Source organism: Mustela nivalis, assembly GCF_964662115.1.
Source record: "Mustela nivalis genome assembly, chromosome: 12".
Lineage (NCBI taxonomy): Eukaryota > Metazoa > Chordata > Mammalia > Carnivora > Mustelidae > Mustela > Mustela nivalis.
In genome coordinates, this window is record NC_139031.1 from 6751319 (window position 1) to 6778499 (window position 27181).

The 27181-nt window shown below is 43.2% G+C and overlaps 1 protein-coding gene across 14 annotated transcripts in view; it reads left to right on the top strand.

Moving 5' to 3' along the window:
- EZH2 (enhancer of zeste 2 polycomb repressive complex 2 subunit) overlaps nt 1–27181 on the top strand; it is an 88963-nt gene that overhangs the window by 11773 nt on the left and 50009 nt on the right. For 4 of the 14 annotated variants that reach the window (XM_082692215.1, XM_082692210.1, XM_082692211.1 and 1 more), the window contains exon 2: nt 904–972. The gene's annotated coding sequence lies outside the window, so the exon portion shown is untranslated. Of the gene's footprint in view, nt 1–903; nt 973–12362; nt 12658–27181 lie in introns of those variants that run through there. The other 10 variants (XM_082692209.1, XM_082692213.1, XM_082692201.1 and 7 more) reach the window with 7 other exon arrangements.

Here is a 27181-nt window from a genome sequence, read left to right on the forward strand (position 1 = left end):
TCATCGATGGTGCAGACATCTTCTTTCAATGCATGGAGGGTTTATTTTATCCCTAAGTAAGCGGTCTTCAACTTGCCTTATGAGCAAATATTTTTCTAGAAATAGGATCTTTTTGTAGAAAAGATGTCCAAACAAGTTCTCCTAGCTTCATTCCTCTGAGTAATCACTGCTTCCTTTTTTAAAAAAGAAAGCAATTTATATAGAATTTATATATTCTGAAAGTCTTGCTTTTAAATTGTGCTATCCAGTGGTTTTTAGTGTTTACAGAGCTGTACAACCATCACCATGATCTAACTTCAGAACACCTTTGTCATCCCTGCAAAGACCTTGTACAATTTAGTGGTCACTGCCCCCTTCCTCCCTTCGTCCCCTCCAGCCCCAGGCATGGCTGATTTACTCTGTGTGTCTCTAGATTCTCACCTTCTAGACATCTCACGGAACTGGAACTGCACAATAGGTGGCCTTTTCTCTCTAGCTCCTTTCCCTTATCACGACATTCTAGAGTTTCATCCTTGTTGTAGCTTGTGTTGAAACCACATTCTTATTCGCTGCTGGGTAATTCTTGATTGTACACACGTATTGCCTTTGTTTATCCGTTCCTCAGTTGACGGACATTTGGGTTGCCTTCACCTTTTGGCTTATTTTCACTATTCAATATTGTGAATATTGCTGCTATGAACGTTCACGTATAAGCTTTTGTGTTGTTATGTTTTCATTTCTCTTGGATATATTCCTAGGAGTGGAACAGCTGATCTTAGGGTGACTCTGCCCACCATTTTCCATAACTGCCAGACTGGTTTCCTTGGTCTCTATGCCATTTAACACTTCACCTGTAAAGTAGGAGTTTTCCAATTTCTCTACATCCTTGCTAACACTTGCTATTGTCTGTCTTTTTGATTGTAGCCATCCTAGAGGGCGTGAAGTGGTTCCTCAGTGTGATTTTGACTTGCATTTCCTTGATGACTAATGACAGTAAGCTTCTTTTCATGTGGTTATTAGCCATTCACAGATCTTCTTTGCAGAAATGTCTATTCAAATTCTTTATCCATTTCTAATGGAATATTTGTCTTTTTGGTGTTAAGTTGTTAGAGTTCTTTATGTATCCTGGATATATCTCTTCTTTCTTGAAGAACTATTTTCTTTTAAACATTTTTAAATTTATTCATTGGAGAGGGAGAGAGAGAGTGAGAGAGAGAGGGTGTGTAAGTGAGCATGAGCAGGGGGAAGAGGCAGAGGGAGACTCAGACTCCCCATTGAGCAGGGAGACTCGGATCTTGAGATCATGACCCAAGCAGAAGGCAGACACTCAACACACTTAGCCATCCAGATGTCCTTGATGAACTATTTTCAAGTGACTTTCTGGGGATTACACGTTTGTTTCTTCTTTCTTCATGGTTTGTCTGCTTCACTCTTCTTCGCTGGTTCTTTGTCTTCTTCCTGATCTTTTTTTTTTTTTTTCCCCTAACGTACTGTTGAAGTATAACATTGAAACAGAAATGGTTTAAATGAGTTTTCATAAGGGGAATGAACTTGTTTAACCAGCACCCCAGAACAGAAATTCTGTTCTCTCTGGTCCCTACTCTTGCCAAGGATAACCAATTGTTCTGATTTCTAACATCATGGGTTAGGCAGAGGCATGTAGAGAGAGAAGAGGAAGCAGGCTCCTACTAAGCAGAGAGCCCTATGCGGGGCTCGATCCCAGGACCCTGGAATCATGACCCAAGCCGAAGGCAGAGGCCTTAACCTACTGAGCCACCGAGACGCCCCTATGATACATATTTTCTTGTTTGACTTCATTCACTCAATATTATGTTGAGCAGATTTATTCATCAAGCAGGTAGCTGTAGACTGTTCATTTGCATTGTTGTAGGACATCCCATTATGAAATTTACCACAATTTATTCATTCTGCTGTTGATGGGCATTTGGATAGTTTCCAAATTTGTAGCCATTAGTATTAGCGCTCTTAAAAACATTGAGGTATGTGTCTTTTGGTAAATATACACACATTCCTACCTATGTCCATATACACATATGGCTAGATCCATACCTAGGAGAACAACTAGGTATAGAGTCTTCAATATTTGTTCAAGGTCATCTCTTCTCCATCTTCCAGAGTGGTTATACCAATTTTTACTCCTTTTTAGAGGAGGTAATCAAGAGGACGTGAATGTGGTTGACTTGAAAGCTGGACTCCAGCAGCTCCTGCCCTTGGAATTGACGCTCCGCCCATCGTTCCCACTGTGGGAACTGTTCTGAGGATGCAGCCTTGAGAGAGTAGGATGTTATGAACACCATCTGGACAACACAGTGGCTGAATCCCATGAAGGGCTCTATATGAACCTTTGAGATTCTGGCAAGTGGAGGCAGAGATCTATGGTTCAAGATGAGCCTTGTGTGTAAATTCCCTTGTTTATTAGACTTGCCACCCACCAATCAGGACTGGTCTGCTTCTTTCTTCTTTCCTTCTTTTTTTTTTTAAAGATTTTATTTATTTATCTGATAGAAGTCACAAGTAGGCAGAGAGGCAGTTAGAGAGAGAGGAGGAAGCAGGCTCCCTACTGAGCAGATGTGGGCCTCAGTCCCAGGACCCTGGAATCATGACCTGAGCCGAAGGCAGAGGCTTAACCCAATGAGCCACCAGGCGCCCTGTGGTCTTCTTTCTTTGGTCTCTCCCTACCCTCTGAGGACAGGGTCTAGTTTGTGAACCAGTTCTCCAGTTAGCAGGATAGTAAGCATTTTGGTCGTTCCACATCTTTGCCAACACTGTATTTTTTTGTTTTAGCCATTCTAGTAGATATATAGTAGTATTTATTATATTACAGTTTTATTTGCATTTCTTGGGTAACTAGTGAAATTTAGTACATTTTTATATTTTATTGGAATTCTGTGTATCTACTCTTTTAGGGTTCCTAAAGTGTTGTGTTGTGTTGTGTTTAAAGTGTTGTGTTGGTGTTTTTTGGATCATTTCCTAATATTTTGGCTTTTTTGGAAGTTGTTCTGACCGTTTTTTTTGTCAGATGGGAGTATGGTGGATTTCTTCTAATCTTTGGCCTACCCTTTCAGTGTTTAATGGTGTCTTGAATAGAAGTTCCTAATTTTAATTTAGTTCAAAGTATCATTTTTCCCCCTTCTGCTGAATACTTTTTGGGTCTTGCTTAAGTACTTTTTGCCTACTCCAAGATCATAAAGATGTTTCTCTATGTTTTCTTACACATTTAGATCAGTAACCCATCTGGTGTGAGGTAGAGGCCAAGATTTTCTCCCCGAAACGATATCTAGTACTGATTATTGGAAAGACTGTCCTTTTCCCACTGTACCGCCGGGTTGACTCTGTCATGAGTCAGGTAATCATAGAGGTCTGGGTCTGTTCCTGGACTCTTATCTCCCTATTGCCCTATTTGTTCATGTTTGTGCCAGTATCATGGTCTTAATTACCATCACTTTAAAAATCTTGGTTTGATACCTAGTAGTGCTGTCTTCCATCTTCATTCTTCAAGACTGCTTTGGCTCTTCTTGGCTTTTTGTGTTGCATGTGTATTTTAGAATTAACTTGTCAATTTACACACGCACATACACATATGCACACACATGCACACTACCTCCGTAAACCCTGCTGGGATTTTGATTGGCATTGTGTTGAGTCTATGCGTCTTTTAAGTCATAAAAATGATAGTCTCTCCATTTACTTGTCTCCTTGTAGTTTCCCCCAATATTGCTTTATAATATTCAGTATATAGGTCTTGCGTATTTGTTGTTCATCAGATTCTTTACTAGGTATTTGATGGCTTTCAAAAGGTAAATGATTTCACTTAAAAAAAAAAAAAGATTTATCTATTTGAGAGAGAGGGAGAGAACAGGAGCTGGGGTGAGGGCAGAGGGAAGGAGAGAGAGAGAATCCCCAGCAGACTTCCTGCTGAGCAAGAAGCCCAACACAGGGCTCCATCCCAGGACCCTGGGATCATGACCTGAGCTGAAGGCAGATGCTTAACCAACTGAGCCACCCAGGTGTCCCCCTAAATGGTTTCACTTTAAACTTAAGTTTAATTTTCTTTTTGTTTATTGATGGCATAAAGAAATTGATTTTTGTTAACTAGCCTTGTATCCAGGGACCTTGCTAACTTTATAATTAATTAATCTTTACATAATTAATCTTGTTATAATCATTAAATCTGTTATAATCTATTCATTTGACTTGATCAAATTTCTCTTTAAAAGTCTTAAAATGAAATAGTAACACCTTGATCAATTTCACTGAGTTTGTGTTGAGGAACATGAGGAGCGCGATATGGCTGGAATTTAGGGTGGTGGAAGTATGAGGGACAACTGGTATGACAGCTTATTTCATCCAGAGGAAGAGATGAAAGAGACATGGAGAGAGGGAGATAGAGAGAGAGGGAGGGAAAAAGAGGTGTGAGGCAGTTCTAATTTCAGAAGTGATACTCCATCACTCTTCTGGCTGCATTCTATTGGTTAGAGGCGGATCAGGGTCCTGCCCACACTCAAGGGGAGTGGATTGCACAGGGGGTGAGTGTCAGGAGGCAGTGATGATTGGGAGTGTTTTTGAGGCTCTGCTTATCACACCTCCCTTTGGCTTTTTAGAGGTGACTATTTCCACCTTATTCTTAAAAGGTCAGGCTAATTTAAATCATGATCAAATTATCTTTTAAAAAAATTTTATTTATTATTTTTAAAAGAATTTATTTATTTATTTGAGAGAGAGCGAGAGAGCGAGAGCGAGCATGAGAAGGTCAGAGGGAGAAGCAGATTCCCAGTGGAGCTGGGAGCCCGATTCGGGACTCGATCCTGGGAGTCCGGGATCATGACCTGAGCTGAAGGCAGTCACTTAAACAACTGAGCCACCTAGGTACCCATGATCAAATTATCTTACTTTTTTTTCTTTTAATTAAGATTTCTCTGTATGCCACACCTCCCCCTGCCCAGCCTGGGCTGTTCTCCACCCTGCAGGGTAATGCCAGTCTTGTTCTTTACATGACTCATCAGACCTTTAACTGATGTTCCTCTCTTGGATGAACTCACATCTCTTACCCAAATTTATATCCCATGGCATTCCATTTGTCCTCCCAAAACTTTCACATTTTTACTTTTGCTCTGTGCTCCCTATGCTTAAAACCAAAGTCATCAGGTTTTTTTTTTTTTTTTTTTTTTTTTTAAGTCTTGGTTGGGACTGATAAATTATTTTAAAATGACCAAGAAGAATGAATTGATACACAAAATAATTTTTCACCTTAACAGAATGAGTCCCCTTCTCAGTTACCAATTCTCAATCACCAGTGGGTGTCTGTTGCAAACACATGTACACTTCTACCGATCTCTCCATGTACCTGCCTTGTGTCCACACACTTCTGCTCGTGCTCCTGGCAAAGGCCGAGTCCTCCCCTGTGTCTCTAGGACCCACCCCTCTTCACCTGTTCCAGGTCCGGAGTCCACCCCTTCTAAAACACTCAAGGATGCTGCACCAGCAATAGTCTTTCAATCCTAAATCGCCAATTTCCCCATCTCCACTGGATCTTTCATCAGAATACCAATATGGTATGTTCCTTCTCCTGAAGATCTTAAGAACTTTCTCTTGATTCCATTTATTCTTCCAGCTGTATTTTCTCTCCTTCTCTTTTTAGCACAACCCTTGACAGTTATTTGTAACTGCTGTCTCTAAGTCTTCTCTCATTCATTCCGGAACCCCCTCCAACCATCCACTGAACCTCTCATCAAGGTCACTATGACCTCCAGATGATGTCACCCAAGAGCCAAGTCTCAATGACCTTGACCTGTTAGCAGCATGTTACCATGTTCCTCCTTGAAACGTAATTTCCCTCGACTTCCAGGATCCCCTCTTTGCTGCTTTCACTGGTTACTCCCTCTGTCTTCATGGTCTCCTTTTCATGTTGGTGCACCGTGAACAACTTCTCTATCTACATGCATGTCCTTGGTTTTAAATGCTGTTTATAAGCTGATGAGCTCTAAACTGATATTCCTCATCATGACCTCTCCCCTAACTCCATACTTGTATAATGGAGGGACTTATTTATACCAGAAGTGGTCTAAAGATGGCATCAAAGTGAAAATATCTGAACTACAGCAGAGATTGAAGACAACTTATCAGAACTTCTCTTACCTGAGCCCTAGGAGTTCCTATCTACTCCCTCCCAAGAACCCAGTCTGGGAGCTGATTGGCCTGGGGTGCCTTGGGCTTTGGGACACTCCAAAACCAATTGTTTAAACAAGTCTATCAGAACCTTCCAGCATTTGGAAACTTAAGCCCCTTTTCTTCTCTCCCCTTTATTAAGCAGGTTATATAAACTTTTACCTCTAGCTGTTGAGGGAGTTACTCTATCTGCATGCATAATAAACTTTTCTCCTGTTACTCTGTTGTCAATTAATTTGCAGGGCCTGATAACTAGGACCCAAATTGTTCCAGGAAGAGTTTTCCTCCCCAAAAAACTACCATCTCCATTTTGACCTCGAACTTCTTAATTAAGTCCTTCTTTCCAGGTTATCTCTTACCTCAGGTGAGACCGTGTGGCAAAGCATCCTCTGATAGGAAAGGAAACTAGCCCCTTTAGCCCTGGAACCAGCAAGATGCAATACCCACCCCCCACCGTGATGGACCCCAAGACAATAATGACGTGACCTTTTCTGCCCACCTACCTCTACTTACTGACCTTTGTCCCATATTCTCCTTAAAAGCACCCAGAAGTATTCTCAACACTTTGGAGACAGTCTTTGAGTTGTCAGTCCACTCACTGTCTTCCCTGTGCTGGCTGATGTAGGAAAGATGTTAGGCTTTGAAGCCAGCGGCCAAGAAAGAATTCTTGAGAAATCTTCAGTGGAAAAAGGTGATTTTAGTAAAACATGAGGACAGGACCTGTGGGCAGAAAGAGCTGCACCAGGGTCATGAGGAGTGGCCCACTATATACTCTCAAGCTGGAAGGAGGTTAGGGAGAGCCCAAGTTTCCAAGGAATTTTGGAAGCAAGATTTCCAGGACCTTGAGGGGGTTAGCTATTGTTGGGAAAAGGTCGTTTATTATCGTCTGATAAAACCTTAGTCATGAGACCTTTCAGATGTGTATCAGTGGGCCATTTGCTTGGGGGATGACGGCCAACACAAATCTGGAGGGTGGGGCTAGGGATAAAGGAAATTTCTAAAGGACTTTTTATATGTTAAAGTAGACTTACAGGATCCTGGGGGTCAAGCTAAGCTTGCCTTTGGCCTTAGCAAAGTATTAACTTAGAGGCAGTTGAGCCCCTAGAGGCTGTAGGTAGTAAGAAAATTTAGTAATTTTCCTTCAGCCTTTGTTTCCCACATCACTGGCCTCACTGAAATAAATTCCTTTCTCATTTCACCACTGCTCCTCTCTCTACCTTTGGATGTTGTCAGTGGTGAGGGGCTGAACCTGGTCTCTTGGGGATCCCCCCCTGTGCCCGGGGGACTACGACTTGACATCTCTACTTGGTTGAAAATAAGCATCTCAAAGACACTATGTCCCAAACCAAACTCTGATCTCCAAACCTCCATCCCCATAAACCCTCCTGTTCCTACTCCCCGCCCCCCGCCCAGGGTCCAACTCAATTAGGAACCACAGGCTTGTTTTCAACCTCGTTTTTGCATCCTATACCAATCTGTCAGCAAATTCTATTGCCTTTCCCTTCAAAATATATTCAGAGTCTAACGTTTTCCTACCGGTTCCTCTGTTACCACTCAGGCTTCCTGCCGAGGTCACTGACTCGTAGCTCTTCCTCTGGTCTGGTCCCTGCCCCATTCCTGGCTACTCTCCACACAGCAGCTGGAATGATCTTGCTTTAAAGGCTCAGATCACCTTTCTGCTCAAAATCCTCTCCTTTAAGTAAAACGTAAAGTCCCAACAGTGGCCCACCAGGCCCCAACATTCTGTCTGTGCCCCTCATCTCTTCTGCCTCCTTTCCTGTTCCTGCTCCTTTACAGTTCCCACACGAGGCAGGTTCACCCATGGGGCCCGGCACTCAACATTCGTCCATCAGTTTTTCTTCAAATGCCTTCTTCTCAGAGAGGTCTTCCCGACCAAGCTATTTTAAAATTGTTGCATTTGGCCCCCATTCTCTTCCGTTATCTCAATTTTTTCTTCGTATTATTTACCACCACCTCATATGCCGACAATTACTTTGTGTTTCTCTTCACTAGAATGTCAGCTTCATCAAGGCAGGAATTTCTGTTTTGCTCACATTGTATTCCTAGCCCCAGAACAGTGTCTTTCAACTAGTAAGCCCTCCATAAATAGTTGTTGAATGCTGAGTGAATAAATGAGATGTGTGAGAAGTAAACACCATTCGTGGGGTTGAAAGGAATGCTCTGTGATGCTAATAGTCTTAACTTTTCACTTGACCTTCTCCTACTCCCCCAAGAACCATGGGGGAGCTTAACTCCCCATTTTTGGTTTCTATCTGCAACTGAAATAGTGCATGTCTGTCTGTAACAGAGGAGGGAATGACCTGCTAGTATTAGCACAGCTGTAATCGGAGCAGATTTCATTTTTTCAGAAATGAAAAAGCCTGGTGACTTTTTCCCTTCACATTCACCTTGTGCTCAGCCTAGCTTTCTCCATGCCCGCATGGTGACTAGTGCTCCTCTCCCATTTTCTTGCTTTCCATCCTTGGAATCGTAAGAAAATTATTCTTAGTATTGAAAACGAAATACTCCCTCTCAAGTTCCCTGCATCTGTCCATATACAAAACAGAGTTGTAGCACACTGTAGGCCCTCTGTAGAGAATGAAATCCTTTGGCAATATTTTAAAATTATCCTTCTCCTGCCATCACTGTGACCTAAAATGTTCTGCTTAACTGAATAATGTCAGCCCTGAACTAAGATAATATTGTGATCCACTGGCGTCTCTACTTCCTGCTCCAAGTCCTCCTGCATATTCTATTTAATGTAAATATGTATCATATTATAAACATATTATATTTAATACAGCCCCACTTAACTCTCTAACCTGCTCTTACTTGCCCAGTTGGAGCTCTCTGCTCTTATTCTGGGAGTCGATGTTCATTCCCATCTCTACTGCCCTATTGCCTCCTCAATCTAGATCTTATGCTTTCTTCAGGGTCCAGCTAAAATTTCCTTTTCTGAGATTTCTTTTTTTGGGGGGTGGGTGGTGGGATTATCTTGATCCACGTCATTCCTCGATTCTAAACACCCTAGCAATTCACACGACAATTTACACAATGCTGGATGTGTTTATATATGGCTTTGATTTGCTTTCTGAGAACCTCTGTTCATGTGATTTTCTTGACTTTTCTTTCAATAAGGCCCACATTGTTTTAATATTTAATATAAAGTACAGGTAAAACTAGTAATTTGATAAGCAATTTAGGAGTAAGTAGTTAACTTTTGAGGTTTAAATTGCTGTTTAAAAAAGCAATTGTAATTTGCTGCTCTAGATGGGAGCCTTTTTACCTCAGAATATGAATGTGCTGGTGACTGTTGGGTGTTTGATAGATGAAATTTTTATAGTTACATCTCAGATGCATAACCTACTCTTGCACTCTTATGTGTTCATAATTGTGCTTTCATTTGGGAACATGATTGTTTTTCTCTGTGGCTTCCCTCCACATGTAATTCTAACACTGAATTGGTTCAAAATGTATGTGGGGAATAGGATGGTGATTTAGCAAAGGTGGAAAAATGATGGGTTAAATCATCAGATGAAGAATTATAGTTTCATTAAGAAGTCTTTGTCAATTGGCATCACAATTCCGGACTTCAAGCTCTATTACAAAGCTGTCATCATCAAGACAGCATGGTACTGGCACAAAAACAGACACATAGATCAATGGAACAGAATACAGAGCCAGAAATAGACCCTCAACTCTATGGTCAACTCATCTTCGACAAAGCAGGAAAGAATGTCCAATGGAAAAAAGACAGCCTCTTCAATAAATGGTGTTGGGAAAATTGGACAGCCACATGCAGAAAAATGAAATTGGACCATTTCCTTCACCACACACAAAAATAGACTCAAAATGGATGAAGGACCACAATGTGAGAAAGGAATCCATCAAAATCCTTGAGGAGAACACAGGCAGCAACCTCTTCGACCTCAGCTGCAGCAACATCTTCCTAGGAACATCACGAAAGGCAAGGGAAGCCAGGGCAAAAATGAACTATTGGGATTTCATCAAGATCAAAAGCTTTTGCACAGCAAAGGAAACAGTTAACAAAATCAAAAGACAACTGACAGAATGGGAGAAGATATTTGCAAATGACATATCAGATAAAGGACTAGTATCCAAAATCTATAAAGAATTAGCAAACTCAACACCCAAAGAACAAACAGTCTAATCAAGAAATGGGCAGAGGACATGAACAGACATTTCTGCAAAGAAGACATCCAGATGGCCAACAGACACATGAAAAAGTGCTCCATATCACTCGGCACCAGGGAAATACAAATCAAAACCACAATGAGATATCACCTCACACCAGTCAGAATGGCTAAAATCAACAAGTCAGGAAATGCCAGATGCTGGCGAGGATGTGGAGAAAGGGGAACCCTCCTACACTGTTGGTGGGAATGCAAGCTGGTGCAGCCACTCTGGAAAACAGCTTGGAGGTTCCTCAAAATGTTGAAAATAGAACTACCCTATGACCCAGCAATTGCACTACTGGGTATTTACCCTAAAGATACAAACGTAGTGATCCGAAGGGGCACATGCACCCGAATGTTTATAGCAGCAATGTCCACAATAGCCAAACTATGGAAAGAACCTAGATGTCCATCAACAGATGAATGGATCAAGAAGATGTGGTATATATATACAATGGAATACTATGCAGCCATCAAAAGAAATGAAATCTTGCCATTTGCGACAAAATGGGTGGAACTAGAGTGTATCATGCTTAGCGAAACAAGTCAACTGGAGAAAGACAACTATCATATGATCTCCCTGATATGAGGAAGTGGTGATGCAACATGGGGGCTTAAGTGGGTAGGAGAAGAATGAATGAACCAAGATGGGATTGTGAGGGAGACAAACCATAAGTGACTCTTAATCTCACAAAACAAACTGAGGGTTGCTGGGGGGAGGGGGTTTGGGAGTGGGGGATGGGGTTATGGACATTGGGGAGGGTATGTGCTTTGGTGAATGCTGTGAAGTGTGTAAACCTGGCGATTCACAGACCTGTACCCCTGGGGATAAAAATATATGTTTATAAAAAATTAAAAATTAAAAAAAGTCTTTGTCAATTAAAAAAATATAACAATTTCTTTAGCTTTTAATTCAACAGTGCATAGCTGACCCTGTCTGAACTCTTAGTATGAAATCCCAGTTCACGAGTGATTGTTTCGCCCTATAACTGCATCCTACTAAAAAGAAGTCGGACTAATCGTAACTGCACTGACAGATAAAGCCAAAGGGCAGATTGTGTCCTAAGCAGAATATTCCTAATTCCTCTGGGTTGCGACAGGTTTACTCCAAGATCACCTTTTAATAATTGAAAAGTATTGTCATTACCCTAACATTTTCCAGGGGCATCAGCACGAGGCAAGTGAACCACACTCTTCCTTGATAAATGATTTTTCACGTTGACACGTGCACGGGAAGGATCTGAACAAGGCGTGTTGAATGAGCAATCTGTGACCGGAACGTCACTGTCGCCCAGGTCTCTAAGGCGATGGGCACGGCGGGCTCCACCAGCCCAAGTCCCGCGGGCCGTCGGGGATCGAGCGGACAGGGAGTCGCTCGGACGACGCTCGGCCCGGCCGGGGCGGCGCGCGGGCCCCACCGGAGCGCGGGGGGTCGCGGCTCCTCGCCCATGCGTAGCGCTTCTCGCGCGCCCGCCGGCCGGCCCCGCTCGGCGCGCGGGGAAAAGAGAGCGGCAGTTGAAACCGTTACCACCCCCGAGTTTTGAACTGTTCAAACTTGGCTTTCGGCCCCGCCCCGCCTCTCCGGCCCGGGAACTCCGAGGCGACGGTTCCCGCCAAGCGCCGCGAGCGCGCCGTCCCGCCCTCCGGCCGGTTCCCGCCACCCCACCCTGCCCAACCCCCACCCGCCGCCCGGGCTCCAGAGGCCCCGCGCCCCCGCCCGCCGGCCCGCCGCCTTCCTGAGAGGCGCCGTGCGTTCAGAGAAAGAACAAAGAAACGGCGCGGCACTTCCACTCCGCGGCCGCGTCCCTCAGCGCCCGCCCGCGCCCGCGCGCACGCGCCGCCCGCCCGGCCCGGCCGAGTCCCGCGGGCGCCTCTGCGTGGGGCTGGCTCGGCGCCTCCGAGCCCGGCGGGCCCTGTGATTGGACGAGAGCCCGCCTCGCGTCCCGCCAATCGGGGCGGCGCTTGGTTGGACTGGGGGGGCCAAATAAAAGCGATGGCGATTGGGCTGCCGCGTTTGGCGCTCGGTCCGGGAGCGTCCGACACCCACTGGGACGCAGAAGGCGGTGGGGCCCCGGCGGCGGCGGCGGCGGCGCGCGGGAGCGGCGCGCGGGAGCGGCGCGGGCTGGGGCGCGGGGCGCAGGTAACGCGCCGCTGTCGGGCCGGCCGGCCGACGGGGCTCTGGAGCCCGGCGAGGGGCGGCGACGGCGCCGGCGGCGCCGGGATATCCCCGCCGCCGCGTTGCCGGTCCGGGTGTCGCCCAGAGCGGGCTCTCCCGGGCGCCGCTTTTGCAGGCGGGGTGAAAGGAGACCCCTCGGCGGGGGGCCTTGGGTCGGGGCTGACCCGCGCGCCCCCCGCGGGCGGGCAGTGCCGGACCCCCGACACCCGAGGCGGGAGCAGGGGCGGGTGCCCGCGGGGGGCGTGCGGAGGGGTCCTCTCGCGTGCCCGCCCCTCCGGGGGCGCCGGGGCTGGGCTGGGGGCGCTCCGGTGCCCGGGGCGGGCTGGCCGCCCGAGCCCAAGTCTCCTTTGTGTGGAGCGCCGCGGCGGGAGCGTCCGGGTGGGACGGGGCACACACAAGTTGGTGGGACCTCGCAGCCGAGTGCGCACTCAGACAAAGGACGGACTGTGTCTCGGGGGAGCTCGGCGCGAGGAAGGGGCAGTGACACCGGGCCTGACAGCAGGCGGGAGAGGGGCGTGGGGAGCCCGGGCCGCGGGCGCGGGTGGGCGGGCTCGGCCCCACGCCCCCTCCCCGCGCGCGCGCAGGCTCGGCGGGGCCGCGGCGGCCGGGACGGCGTGCGGAGACGGGACTCGGAGTGGCCGCGCATCTGACGTTTCCCCCTCGGCCGCCTGGAACCTCGCGGCTGCGGCCGCTCGGACGCGGCAGTGCCGGGCTGCCTTCCCCTTTTCGTCCGCCTTTCGGTTAAGTTTTCGGGCAGGGTCGAGCTGTTCTCCCCCTTTTTGGTTTTGTTCGTTTGGAAGGCTTTCCGTCGAGTCCCCGCGTCATTGTGTGCCCCCTTCCAGCCACCAAAAAGTCTGTGCCACAGGGTCGCTTTTGGAAAATGGGAGGAATTGAGGAGCACGGTATTCTGGAAAACTTGGTGAACTCGCGCCTAGCGAGTTTTCACTTTCTAAAGAATCAAAATCTTAAAAAAAAAAAAAAAATTCAAGCTGTTTTGGCCAACTTGTATGATACGTCTGAGAGTGGCGACAGGTGCTAACGAAATCAACTGTCATTTAGTAAGCGATTACTCCCCAGATCCCTAGGGGTTGAATGAGGATGAGATGGTAGAAATAGTTGACCAGATAAAATACTTATGACAAATGTGTATTTACATTATATGGTTGGCTATTTCTTACTGATTGGTCTTAATTTTCCGTGAACAATAGCTTTGAGGAGTCAGAAAAGACTGGATGCAGAAATGTTTATTGCTTAAGAAATTGCATGTGTGCTGTCCACAGTTAAGCTAAACTTCCTTTGTTTATCATACAGGATCTGTAAAACTTAAAATTCATTTGGAAATAAAAATCTGGAATTAAAAAATAATTCATTACAAAGTTTACTTTCTTGGTTTTGAAGCTCATCGGTTTAATTTTATGGCGTTTTAAAATTACATAAAACAACATTTGAAAAAACCTTTAAAAGACTCGAATGCTGGTACAGTTGAATATAATCTATAGTTTTATGGGTTTTAGAGTTTATTTTCCATTACTCTTTGATCATGAGCATTAACAACTGTTAATGGTGTTCAAAACCTGACTAGTTTATTGATAATTTTATTTGCAAGAACATGAAAATGATTAAGATATATTTTAATTTTCTTTTCATAGTCTCTAAGTTGGGGATTGGTGGGATTCTAGTCCTGATATTAAGATTCCTGTCTGTCTTTCTGGAGGTGGATTAGGGTATTCAATGTTTAAACTCTAGGAAACACGTAGGAAAATTGCGTCTTCAATTCTAATTTTTGTGGAAAGTGAATATATTCAAAGAAAAGGAATTGAGAAACACTTAGGCACTCTTCTCATTTGCGTCCTGTCAGATAAAGAGCTAATGTGCATCTACTGTCTTATGGTTTCATAAAAATGGAGACAAAGAAATGCAATGTAAAAGTCTTTATTATGAGTATTTTGCAGAGTGTTAGACACTCTTGAACAGACATCCCAGTTGCTGCCCTAAGGTTTTGGATTGTTAAATAACATTTACATTTAGTTACTGATAGTTACATATTAAAACAACTTGATAGTTCTTGCCCACCGTTAGGAGATGAGTTAGGTAAATTATGGTAGAAATTTGGATCTTTTAGAATAAAAGATATTAGTTTTCCCTTGTGTATTCTGTAACTGATAATTACTGTCCTTAATTTTGCCACCAGATTTTCTAAGAAGCCTTTTTGGGGAGTTGGGTTAAAATTTTTGTTTTAATTTTTTTTTTGGTTGAATTGTGAGTATATACAAGATAGTTTTAAGTACCAGTGATTAAAAAAAACACTTGTTGATTTGGGCAAAAAAAAAAAAATTCTAATACTTTTATACCACCTTTGCCTTGCATACCCATATATTAGTAATTGTATTGGCCATTTAAAAATTTTTAGCGGATTTCTCCAGGCCACAGTGAGGTTTTTCTAGAGTATCTTCCATCCCTTGAGCTGGCATGCTCAAGGAGTGTGAATTAATTTCTGTTTTGGCCTAAGGAGTGACTAAGAAAGTTGATCTGCGTTTTAAAAACTGACAACAAGGGAAGTTCTCCCAGTGGGTCTGATGTATTCTGGGGTCAGTTGGAAATGATTTATGGATTTGTCTTGAAGTCTTTATGTCAGTACAAAGGAGGAAAACATTTTCTGTGCATTATGAAGGGTTCTATATGCATGTAAAATTTTTAGTTCGGAGGAGAGCCTGAGTGGAGATGAACAGCTCATTAAAATCAGAGAATGGTTCAAAATCAGATGATACCTTTACCTTCTAGAGGCCTTCCCTGAGTTCCCAGGCACCCTTGTGTTCCACAGGGCTTTGTTCATACTTTTTTTATGGCATGTATCAGATTGTATTGTAATCACTTGTTTATGCATCTGGCTCCTTCACTACACTCTGAAGTGCTTTGAGGCAGAGGCTCTGTCTTGTTTTTCTTTGTATACGTAGTAGTTGCTAGAGAATAGAGGGTTTACAGTTGAATGAAGGAAATAACGAAAAATGTAGCAAAATAATTTGACAAACGAACTTTGCAAGGCATACAGGATGTATTTATAGTACTGTTGTGAGGAATTTTGTAAGGTGTGTTTCTCCTTTGAGAGGCAGTGATCATAAAAATACTCATTAAGGTGGTTAAGTTCCAAGGTTTCTCTTAGTTATAATACTCTGATAGGAAAAATCATGTATCCCTGAGGTAGTCGATTCGTACTCATATTTGGCATTTCAGGCAGCTAGAGAGAAACTTGATGAATCATCTGGATACCTTGCATATAACATCTGCTTAATTTGATTTGATGTCAGTATTGATGGTCCTTGTCCAAAAATAAAAGGAGGGGAAAGTATTGGAGACAGTAGTGAATCTTTTAATTGAAAGGTGTTTAGTTAAAATTGATGAGTTCTTTCTTGGAATAATTTAAGGTAGATTTTGAAGCTAAAACTGCAGGAAGTAGTGCCAGCGTAATTCCAGGTCCTTTATTGGGATGCTCTTCATTCTTTTAAAATATGGTAAGTGTAGATTAGCAAGTCCAGTAACATCGCAAAAGGCATAGCTTGTGTCTAAGATGGTTCCATATCTTGCCACTGTACTGCTGCGTGGTGCAGAAATACGGTGAAAACAAAGAAAAAAAGAGACAGTAAAGCTCCTATTTATCGGATGCTTTATTCATTTATTTGGTTTGTTTCTTATTGTGGTAGTATTTACATCAGATGTTTTATTTATTTATTTTTTAATATTTATTTGTTTGAGAGAGAGTGCGCATGAGCAGAGGGAGGGGCAGACTCCCCACCGAGGAGGGGGCCTGATGCTTGGGGTTCCTTCCCAGGACCCTGAGATCATGACCTGAGCTGAAGGCAGTCGTTCAACCGACTGAGCCACCCAGGCGCCCCAGATGCTTTATTTCTAATTATTGTTAAAACCACCCTGCATCCATCCATCAGCAGATGAATGGACGAACAAAGGACGGTATACACGTACAATGGAGTATTATTCGGCCATTAAAAGAATGAAATTCTGGTATGTGCTACAATATGGATGAACCTTGAAAACATTATGCTAAGTGAAATAAGCCAGACACAAAAGCAGAAAAATTGTATGATCTGTTTATAGGAGATACTGAGAATAGGCAAACTCACAAAGAGAGTAGAATGTCTGTTTCTAGGGGTTGAGAGGAGCGGGAAATTAGTATTTAATGGTACAGTACACAGAGTTTCTGTTTGGGATGATGAAAAAATTCTGGGTATGGGTGTTAGTGATGGCTGAGCAACATTTTGAATGTGCTTAGTGTTACTGAATTATACTCTTAAAATTGTTACAATGTTACATTTTATATATATTTTACAATTAAACTTTAAATAGACGGTAAGATCACACTCTGCAGACCTTTGCAGATTAAGGAAACTTTGGTCTAAAGGGTTTAAGAATTTGTCTAAGATTGTCCAGCTAGGAATTTATATTCAGGATCCAAATTTAAATTGCTTAACTCCATATTATCTACTCCGTGTTCTCTGCTGGTGTGGTTGATTAATGACATGTTGGTCCCAGGAAGAGTTTATTTGACTCAATCAAAAAGTTATATTTAAAAGTAGGTGATTTGTAGTTTTATGGGAGGGGATGGTCTGATGCCCTAGACCAACTAAAAGATGTCTCTGCAGATTTCTTTCTCAGAGCTGTAATGGTGTGTGCTCTAAGGAGGAATCATTTGAGTTTTAAGTGTGGTCTTCGGGGTCCCAGTTCTGAGCTGCCAGGTTGTGCCCTGGGCAAATTGTCCTTCACGCCTGCATCCTCTACTTGTAACTTGGTGATCATAATGACAGTATTCGTTCCATAAGGTTCTTGAGGATTGAATGAATTAATACACGTGAAACCCTTAGAACTATATCCAGCACAGATTGTTTAATGAAAGATTTTTAGTTATCGTGCCAGTGTTGTTTTTTTAGAATTAATATACATTATCATGAATGGAACTAAACATTTTTCAAGTTTAAGTATGTGCTTAGGACCTGTAAATAAAGAAAATGGTGATACATATGCTTTATGTTAGAAATGTCTATTGAGGGGCACCTGGGTGGCTCAGTCCTTAAGCATCTGCCTTCCGCTCAGGTCCTCACCCCAGGGTCCTGGGATTGAGCCCTGCATCGCCGGCTTTCCCTTCTCCCAGTCCCTCTGCTTGTGTTCCCTCTCTCTGTCAAATAAATAAAATCTTAAAAAAAAATAAAGGTCTATTGATTAAATACAAGCAATTGGTATTTAGTTTAAAATTCTGGAAACAATTCAGACTTGCAGAGTGAAAGCTTTCTTGATGCCTCTAATCCCATGCCCTACCCTTAATAGTTTGGTGTATATTTTTCTCAAACCTTTCAATGTATTTATATGAATATGCATTTATACATGTATTTTACAAAAATGAGATCAAGCTATTTTGTTCTAGAACAGTTTTTTTAAGGCAATACAGAGACATCTTTGTATTAAAAAATAGGTGCTTTTTTTTAGTGCTTGCTCCGTCCTTGGCGCTGTGCTCATTGGTCTTATTTATTTTCTATAACTACTGCAATAATGAGAGATAGAGTGGCCAAAAGCCAGGCAGTGGGAGAGCAAGGGTCTGGGTTGGCACACTTTGTTTTCAAGGCTGTGGTCTCTCACTCTCAGCCTGGGTTTTGTTTTGTTTGTTTTGGTAGGGCCCACGAACTGCTTAGAGTTGTGAAACAGCAACAAAACTCCCAAAAAAGAATACACGAGGAGACTGGATGTAGCTTTCCAAGCTTAACATACTTATGATGTGGCCCTTTATAGAAAAATTTGCTGCTCCCAACTCTGAGTTATTAGGCTGTTTAGTTAAGGGGAATACTTGTTACTCCGTTTATGGATGTATCCTCACACGGTAAACCAACCCTGTGATGGACACTGTGCTGTCAAAAGTATAGAACATCCTTACATATCTTTGAACGTTTGTGGGACAACTTTCCGTAAGGAGACATGGCTGTTTGAAGATTATGCACGTTTCAGGTTTTAGTAGACATCGTCAGATGGCTTTCTAGAAATGTACTAATTCTTCAGTTTAAAAATCAACTTTATTGAAATGTGGCTTCTATACAGTGAGATGCACACATTTGAAGAGTATGGTCTGAAGGGCTCTGAGAACGCGTCCATCAGCGTCTATCGGTGTCACGGCCACCGCAGTCCGTGTGTGACATTGACGTCTGCAGAGTTTACAGTCATTACTCTCTGCCGTTGATCGGACTGTTCTTATTCAAGAACGTCCTATGAATGCAGTTACACAGTGTATACTCTTCTGTGACTGGCTTCTTTCACCCAGCGTGTTTTTGGGATTTATCTGTGTTGCTTGTTTCAGTAGTTTCTTATTTCTGAGTAGTACTCCGTTGTATGGATACACTGTTTTTTAATTCATTTACCTGTTGGACACATGGGCTGTTTGGAGTTTTGGCTCTCAGTAAAGCTGTGATGAGCATTGTGGACATATCTTTTAATTTCTCTTGGGTGGGTAAATCCCTTGTAGGTGGATTGCTGGGTCATAGAGTAAATAATGATTGAACTTTATAAGGAACTGCCAAACTATTTTCCTACGACCTTGTGGCTTTTGGCGGAGGGTTATAGTGGCTGTTGCTGCTCTGCAGGGGGTTTCTCAGGTCTCCTCTCACACTTGGTGTTGCCAGTCTTTTAAGTTTGGGCCGGCTAATGAGTGTTGAGTATCTCATTGTGGTTTAAATTCATTTTTCCTAGGGGATCAGTGATGTTGAATATATATCCACGTGCTTCATTGGCCATTTTTTTGATGAGGCGTTTTACCCATTTAAAAAATTGGGTTTTTTTGGTCTAAATGAGTTGTGAGAGGTCTGCGTATGTTCTTGGTACACATTCTCTGTCATATGTTTTGCAAATGTTTTTTCCTTTATTTTCTGCTGTGATTTTGCGTATTATTGACAGTGAATAGGCCTAGTTAAGTCATGTTAATGCAGGAGGTACAGTTGTTTAAATTTAGTTAAATTGTGTGAAAACGAATTTATTCTTAATCCACAAGCCATTAAATTCTTAGTATAACAAAATGTCATGTGTTTGCTTCTGCAAAGTGAAAAAGATACTATTCCTACAAATAGTATTATTTGTGTGTGTGTGTTTGGCCTGGAATTTTTATTTTTTCAAGTTTTTGTTAGGTGTTTTGGGTATTTTTATTTTTATTTTTTAAGATTTTATTTATTTGTTGGAGAGACGGAGAGAGTATGAGTGGGGTGGAGGGGCAGGGGTAGAGGGGTAAGTAGACTTTCCCCCTGCGCAGGCCTCCCCGACCCCAGGGGCTTAATCCCAGTGCTGTGTGATCCTGACCTAAGCCAAAGGCAGATGCTTAACTGAGCCACCTAGGCACCGCTGTTTTGGGGAAATTTTTAAATTATGCTGTTTTCATGGTAATAATACTTAGTAATTCTTCATATTTTTGGTTTTGGGTAATTCAGACCTTTTCATTTATTAGAATTAAAGGACAAGTGACAATTTTAAAGTAAATCAAAGAAGTAGCCTTGATCTTAGAATCTGGTATGTAAAAAGTGGTGAGATTGCAAGCTTGAGCTACCTGTTTTGATAGTTTAGTAAATTTTTTGTTATACAAACAGATGGTTTTAAGAGGTTAGATACTTGATTTCTTCATCCTATTATTTTATTTCTGCAGAGTTTCAGTTCTTTGTTTTGCTCAACACCCAATTTACCCTCACAAAAAGTTCTGGTTTTTCTTCATTATACAAGTAACACATGACTCCTCCTCCTCCTTTAATAAAGGGGGTGGGGAGGGCAAGCCTCTGGGCTTCCCTTGGCTGTCAGACACCAGTGCCTGGATCGGGCCATCGCCCAGCTATGTCTTTCACTGGCTGTCTTCAGGTGAGAAATCCGTGAAGCCAGGCAGTCAGCAGAACAGTCTTAACTCTCCTCATTAATCTGATCTGATGGTTTTCTTATACCTTTCTCCTACTGAACTTGGTCTTTTTACTCATCTTTAGGAAGTTTCACGTGGAAAGTCGGTGCTCGGTCCTCTTTGCAGAATGTCTTCCCTACCATTTCAGCATCTCAAGATACTATTTAGCTTGTTTGGTTCAAAACACCCTTGCTCTCTCCCAACCCAACTAGCCCGCTTATCTCCTGCACAGAAAGAAATACCTCAACGCATCTCTTGTGTTTTCCTCTCCCCTTCATTTAAGCTTTATTTTACTTATCTGCATGGTGAAGTAGAGCAGGGTTTTGTACACAGTGGATAGAAATAAAATTTTTTGTGAGGCGGATTTAGGCCCACAGCCATGAATACTTGGGAGATTGCTTCTTTAGGAACAACTTGGTACATACTTATTTAAAGAGCAGCCCTGCCCCGACAGCAGAGCCTTGGAAGTTCTGTCCCGGTGAGTTTTGTGTGGCTATACTGTGTATCACCCAGTGAACTTTGCTACCCGTTGTCAGGTACTGTTGTGAAATTTTCATTTATACCCTTCATATACTGTTGGTTAAGGTCAAAAAGGTTGAGAAACTGGGAAGAAGGGAGGAGAATAAGATAGTAATTCTGCAGCTGTATCTCAGTGCTCCTTGTCCCTCACTTGCATTTACGTGAGCGGAATTCACAGATCACAACGTCTAGTTACAGACGTGTCAGAAGGATAAAACATCATGTCTATTTTGTCTGCTTTAGTGCCTTGGTTTTTTTTTCGTTTTTAAAGATTTTTATCTATTTATTTATTTGACACACAGAGAGAAAGAGAGATCACAAGTAGGCAGAGAGGCAGGCAGAGAGAGGGGGGGAAGCAGGCTCCCCGCTGAGCAGAGAGCCGGGTGTGGGGTGCTATCCCTGGACCCTAGGATCATGACCCGAACCGAAGGCAGAGGATTTAATCCACTGAACCACCCAGGTGCCACAGTGCCTTGGTTTTTGATGCTATCTGAGAAGTGCTTTGTAAACAAATCCCCCCAATTTAAGAAAATTAGATGATTTTTCTTTAAACAGTTGAAATTTTCAATCATTAAAGGAGCTTTGTATGTTTTCAGTGCCAGAGCCTGATAGTGAAATGTCACAGTAGTTTATTTGTAGATGCAGGAGTGCCTGCCCCGTGTCTACAAATAATAGAACTGACAACTGTTTATTGAGGAACCTTCCCTGTGCTTAATAAACATGGAGTCTCTAAACCAAACATTTTATTTTTGAAACTTGTTGAAAATCATGCATATTAATTATTTAAAAATAAGCACCATATATTATTTGCTAAATGGGAAAAATCTGTCTTGTGAATATTTGAAAGATTCTGTTGAGATAAACTTTAATTTTTTACCATTATACTGATTTATCATTATTAGATGCAATAAGCTGCAATGTATTCTTATTTATAAAATCTTGATCTAAAATGTTTCCATATACAAATTATTTAATAGTACAAACAAAATTTGCAAAATTGTTTTTAAAAAAACCCTAATTTGTACTATGAGATATGTTATCAAACAGTGTTTATGGGTCAGAAGAGGTTGGGAAATGCCCTTTGAGAGTGATCAAGAGGGACTTTTAAATGATAGAAATGTTGCTTCAACAGGCTAGGAAGGAAATGATGAGTTGCTGTCCCACTTTGGCCTCTAAGTAATTTTGCCTGTGGAGGATATTTGCCTGAAATACAGAGCTCAGGTTAGGCTGTAAAGAAGCTATTGTTAAGGGGCACCTTCCCCTGGCAGCCGGACATCCCGCGGGGAGCCCAGGCTCTGGGCTAGACCTTGCCACTAAGCTAGTTTTATTTCCATAGCAAGTGGCTTTTGTAGCTTTCATCTTCATTGCAAAATGAAGCATATGAACAAGTGAACACCTTGTGATTTTGAGGGTTTACCATGTGCCTTCAGAGGAGAGCTCTGTTTTGAAGATAAAGAAATAGAAACTTGTTGAAGGTAATAACTTGCCTGGGTTCACACAGCCAGTAGGACCCAAGTCCCTTACAGGCTTTCGCTGCCTGTAGGGTCCTTCTTGGTTCAAATACTGGGATTCAGGTCTTGGTTTCTGTTACCCACGTAGAGCTATTCCTCTGGAGAGTCTGAGAAATATTGGACTGAAGTTCACATCACCACCACAGGTAATTGTGATCTCCCCTAGCTGGCATTTAATTGAATTGTTATATGCATTTCTCTGAAATTCTTTTTACCAATTAATCCATAAAACCTCTAATGCTGATTAGAAGCCCATTTTTTTTTTTCCTTTTTTGTCTCTGCATTATAGGCATAATAGCACCTAAAAGCTTCTTAGGACTATTATGTATCTGACTAAACTAGCTTTGTAAACAGTCACGTTGGGATATTGTGATTTATAATAAATTTATCCTGTTTCTGGCACAGAACCCCTACAACCCTTGGACTTTAAGGGACACACATAAAGGTGTCTTGATATTCCTAACACACCCCTTTGAATAGTCCCTGAGTTTGTGCAAATGAGATGACTTGTGGAAAGCACCTAAAGATGGGGCTGGTGCTGGGGGAGCTCACCATGTGTTTGGAAGGGTTGAAACTTTCAGACCCTCCCTTTTCCCCAGCCCTGTGGAAGGAGTGGTGCTGGGCATTGAGTTCAGTCACTAACAGCCAAGGTTTGAAGGAATCGTGCTTACATAATGAAGCCTCCATGGAAACCCAGAAAGAGGGGCGCCTGGGTGGCTCAGTGGGTTAAGCCGCTGCCTTTGGCTCAAGTCGTGATCTCGGGGTCCTGGGATGGAGTACCGCATTGGGCTCTCTGCTCAGCAGGGAGCCTGCTTCCTCCTCTCTTTCTCTCTGCCTCTCTGCCTACTTGTGATTTCTCTCTGTCAAATAAATAAATAAAATCTTAAAAAAAAAAAAAAAAGAAACCCAGAAAGATAGGGTTGGGAGAGCCAGGCTGGGGGACCTGGGGAGCTGCTGGGAGAGGTCCTGCCTCGGGGAATCTGCAAGCCCTGCGCCCTTCCCATGAACCTCACCCCGTGCCTCTCTTCCATCTGGCTGCTCCTGAGTTGCATCCTTTTGTAACAGACCGCAGTTTAGTAAAGAAACTTTTCCTGAGTTCTGTGAGCTGTTCTGGCAAACTAATTGAACCCAAGAAGGGGATCGTGGGTGCCTAGTCTGGACCTGGCTGGTGAGGAGCTCAGGGGACTGTCTGGGCTTGCTTTGGGATCTGAAGTCGGGTGAGACAAGTCTTGTGGGACTGAGCCCTTAACCTGTGGAGTCTGATGCTCTGTCCAGGTAGGTAGTGTCAGAGGTCAGATTGTAGGGCACGCGGAGGTGGTGCCACACACTTGGTGCCCAAAAGTATCAGAAGAGAAGTACTGTTCGGAGAGGACTGTGTGGGTATAAATGGGAATAGTTCTCTCTACACGTCTCTGCTTGTCAAGTTCAAAGTTATTTTCCGAGTTTTCTTACAGAATTTAGTCTTGTGTTTAAAGAAATAGAATAGTGTTCTTTACCATTTGTCACTTGTTGCCTGCTTACAGCACGCAACCAAACAGCCGGCTGTACCTGACATTCACATTGTCTGGAAAGGAAGATGTCTTCAGAGTATTGGTTACTTCAGTCTTCACCCATTAGGACTATTCAGATGAAGGGTGAGATGTTCTTCTTACCCTCTGTCAGGAGGCGTTCTGTACTCGTGGAAATACAGTGTTTAAAGCTGGACTGCCGGACGAAAGCGCTCTCCCTCCTAGCCCGAGTCGCAGAGTCCCCCAGGCTGGGCACGCATCGGAGCCTACTCCCGCTTTCCCACGTGGAGGTGCTGGGATGTGGGCTTTTTTCCTGCCTCAAAGCCTTCATACTGGTGTGGAAATTCCAGAGCGATAACTACAGGGATTCTGTCCCTGGTTTCCTTGTGGTTGGTGAATTCTTTATACATTTCCTTAGGTATTTAGAGGCTGAAAAAGAGATTTTTCCCAGGGCTTTAAGTATTAGTGATAAGTGATCTTCCAATAAAAAATTCAGTAGACAATATATTTGATAAAACAAATACTGAAAGATATCACTGATTGTAAATAATACTGGAGGGTTCGAAGTTTTCCAGTACCTCAGCGGTGTGTTTGTATTTCTTGATAAGCCGTACAGATGGAAAATCATGACAGCGCTTCACAGCTCATAACTGTCCCGAACTCCTTTCCTTCCATCTTGTCCCTGAACTACTACTGTTTTTAGCAAGAAAATGAACTTCAGGGCTGATACGAGCCAGAGGAGTTTCTGAAGGGTCTCACTCCCAAGAGTTCTCTTGGTGTCCGTACATTAAAGGAATGGCACTTGCAGATGTTTTCCCTCCTGTTACGTGAACTCTAATGCTGAGACTAGCTCACAGCAGCCACTGGTTATAGATAGGGTGCCTGGAAGTTCCGAGACATTCTGTACTTGCTTTGCACTTAGTAGTTTGAACTACCCAGTCTTGTCTTCTCTTTTCTTTTTTTTTTAATTCCGTCTTCAGAGTACAGAGGAAACTGCATCTTATTTGGGGGACATAAGGACAGTGTGCAAGGCAACAACAGTGTGTCCGCAGGGTTACCCATGAAACGTTCTAGGAAGACTCCATGTCATAGGTACTTCTCTTCAGGCCACAAACCAGCCCATCTCTCCTCTACTATGAGGAATACATCATTTTTTTTTTTTCTTGTTTTTTGAGCACAGTTGTGGGTTTGCACTTCAGGGCCAGTGCTATCAGAAAAACACCTACCTTGAGCACTAGACTCACTGAGCGGCCAAACATGGCCTCAGAGGCACGTGGCACAGGCTGTGGGAACGGCAGATTCCTGTCACCTGTCTCCTGCACTTGTTGGCTGGAACATTGGGATACAAGAGCCCTTGTATTTACCTGAACTGAATTTCTCTTAAAATTTTGCACAGTGCGTGTTGTTAAATTGTGTTGGCTTATCAGAGGTATAAGATTTAAAATTGACTTCCTGGAGGGAAGAGCATCTCGCATCAGATTTACCTACGTTTTTGCTTCTATCAACTAGTAGTGAATGATCTGACTCTCGTCTTGTCTGCATCATGAGTTGGGTATCATAGTTTTAGTTCCTGAGCCATAATTTTTCTTTTCATTTCTAAGTGTCAGTTAATTTGTTTTGTCTAATTGTTGAAGACATTATTTTTTTCTTCTTTAAAGATTCATTTATTTTAGGGGCGCCTGGGTTAAGCTTCTGCCTTCAGCTCGGGTCATGGTATTGAGTCCCGCATCGGATTCTCTGCCCAGCAGGGAGCCTGCTTCATCTTCTCTCTTTGCCTACTTGTGATCTCTCTCTCTCTCTCTGTGTCAAATAAATAAATCAATCTTTTTTTTTTTTTTTTTTTTATTCCTTTATTTTAGAGAGAGGGAGAGCACAAGCAAGAGAGGCAGAGGCAGACGGAGAGCGAATCTCACGCAGTGCTGGGTGCGGAGCCCCGTATGGGGCTGGATCTCATGACCCCGAGATCACGACCTGAGCCAAAACCAAGAGTCAGAGAGGCTCAACCACCTGCACCCCCCCAGCACTCCTGTTGAAGCAAATTCTTGACAACATTTATGATCGTTAAATTCTCCAGTTAGTTTAAGTTTATGAAACTTTAAAAAGTAATCTCTACGCCCGGCATGGGGCTTGAACTCAGGGCTCTGAGATCAGGAGTTGTGCACTCCCCGGATGGAGCTGGCCAGGTGCCCTCTCCAGTGGGTTTAAATTTAGATGGCCATTTCTTTTCTAAGACATGTCTTTGTAAACTGATAGTGGCTCAGATGAACACAGGAATGCTGCTCTGTAGACTCCTAGAGTTGTTTACTCTTCTAGAAGGAGGAGAATGAGCTTATTTTTGTGGAAAATGCATTAGTGCAGAGTCTACTCACTTTCGCTGTGACAATCAAGTCAATGTTCTCTGCTCCGCTAAGATTGCCCCGTCACTGTAATTCCTGCGCCATTTAACAGTACTGGCCTTTTTAAGTGCTGCCTAACCCAGGGCTTACAAATACGATCCATATTTTGCCCCTTACTTCTTCTGATCCCAGTCACTGGCTCGTTTGTTTCCTGAAGCCTCTTCAGCACAGTCTCTGTTCCTGACACCTGTTGGGCTGTAGCGGCACGTACAGGCAGTCTGCTGGTGTTCAGGCACCAGGATGCCTGTTGCATTACAGGATTTAGCATTTTCAGAGTGCTCCATAAATTCTGGTTGATAATACCTCTCATTTCTGGCTTTTCCAGATCCTTCAAACCAAAATTTCAGAAGTTTCTTCTACTAGTGTTTGGCAGGTTGTTTGGGTGGAATGCTTGGGGTCAGCAGTAGTGAGCTTGTCTATTTTTGTCATTTTTCTCTGTTTTATTTATTTAAAAAAGATTTTATTTATTTATTTATTTATTTATTTGACAGAGATCACAAGTAGGCAGAGAGGCAGGCAGAGAGAGATGGAGAAGCAGGCTCCCTGCTGAGCAGAGAGCCCGATGCGGGGCTCGATCCCAGGACCCCATACCACTCAGGTGCCCTCCTTTTTAAATACAAATAGAGGCATTCTAGGAATGGAAAAGGTTCCTGGAACAAGATTTTTATTTTGTCTTTCTTTTATGGGGGTAGGGGTAAATCTGAGTAAATGGGCATTGGTTGATAGGATGGGGTGGTTTTAGGTAGCCTGGACAGTCAGAAGAGTATGACCACTGGGGATACCTTCTTA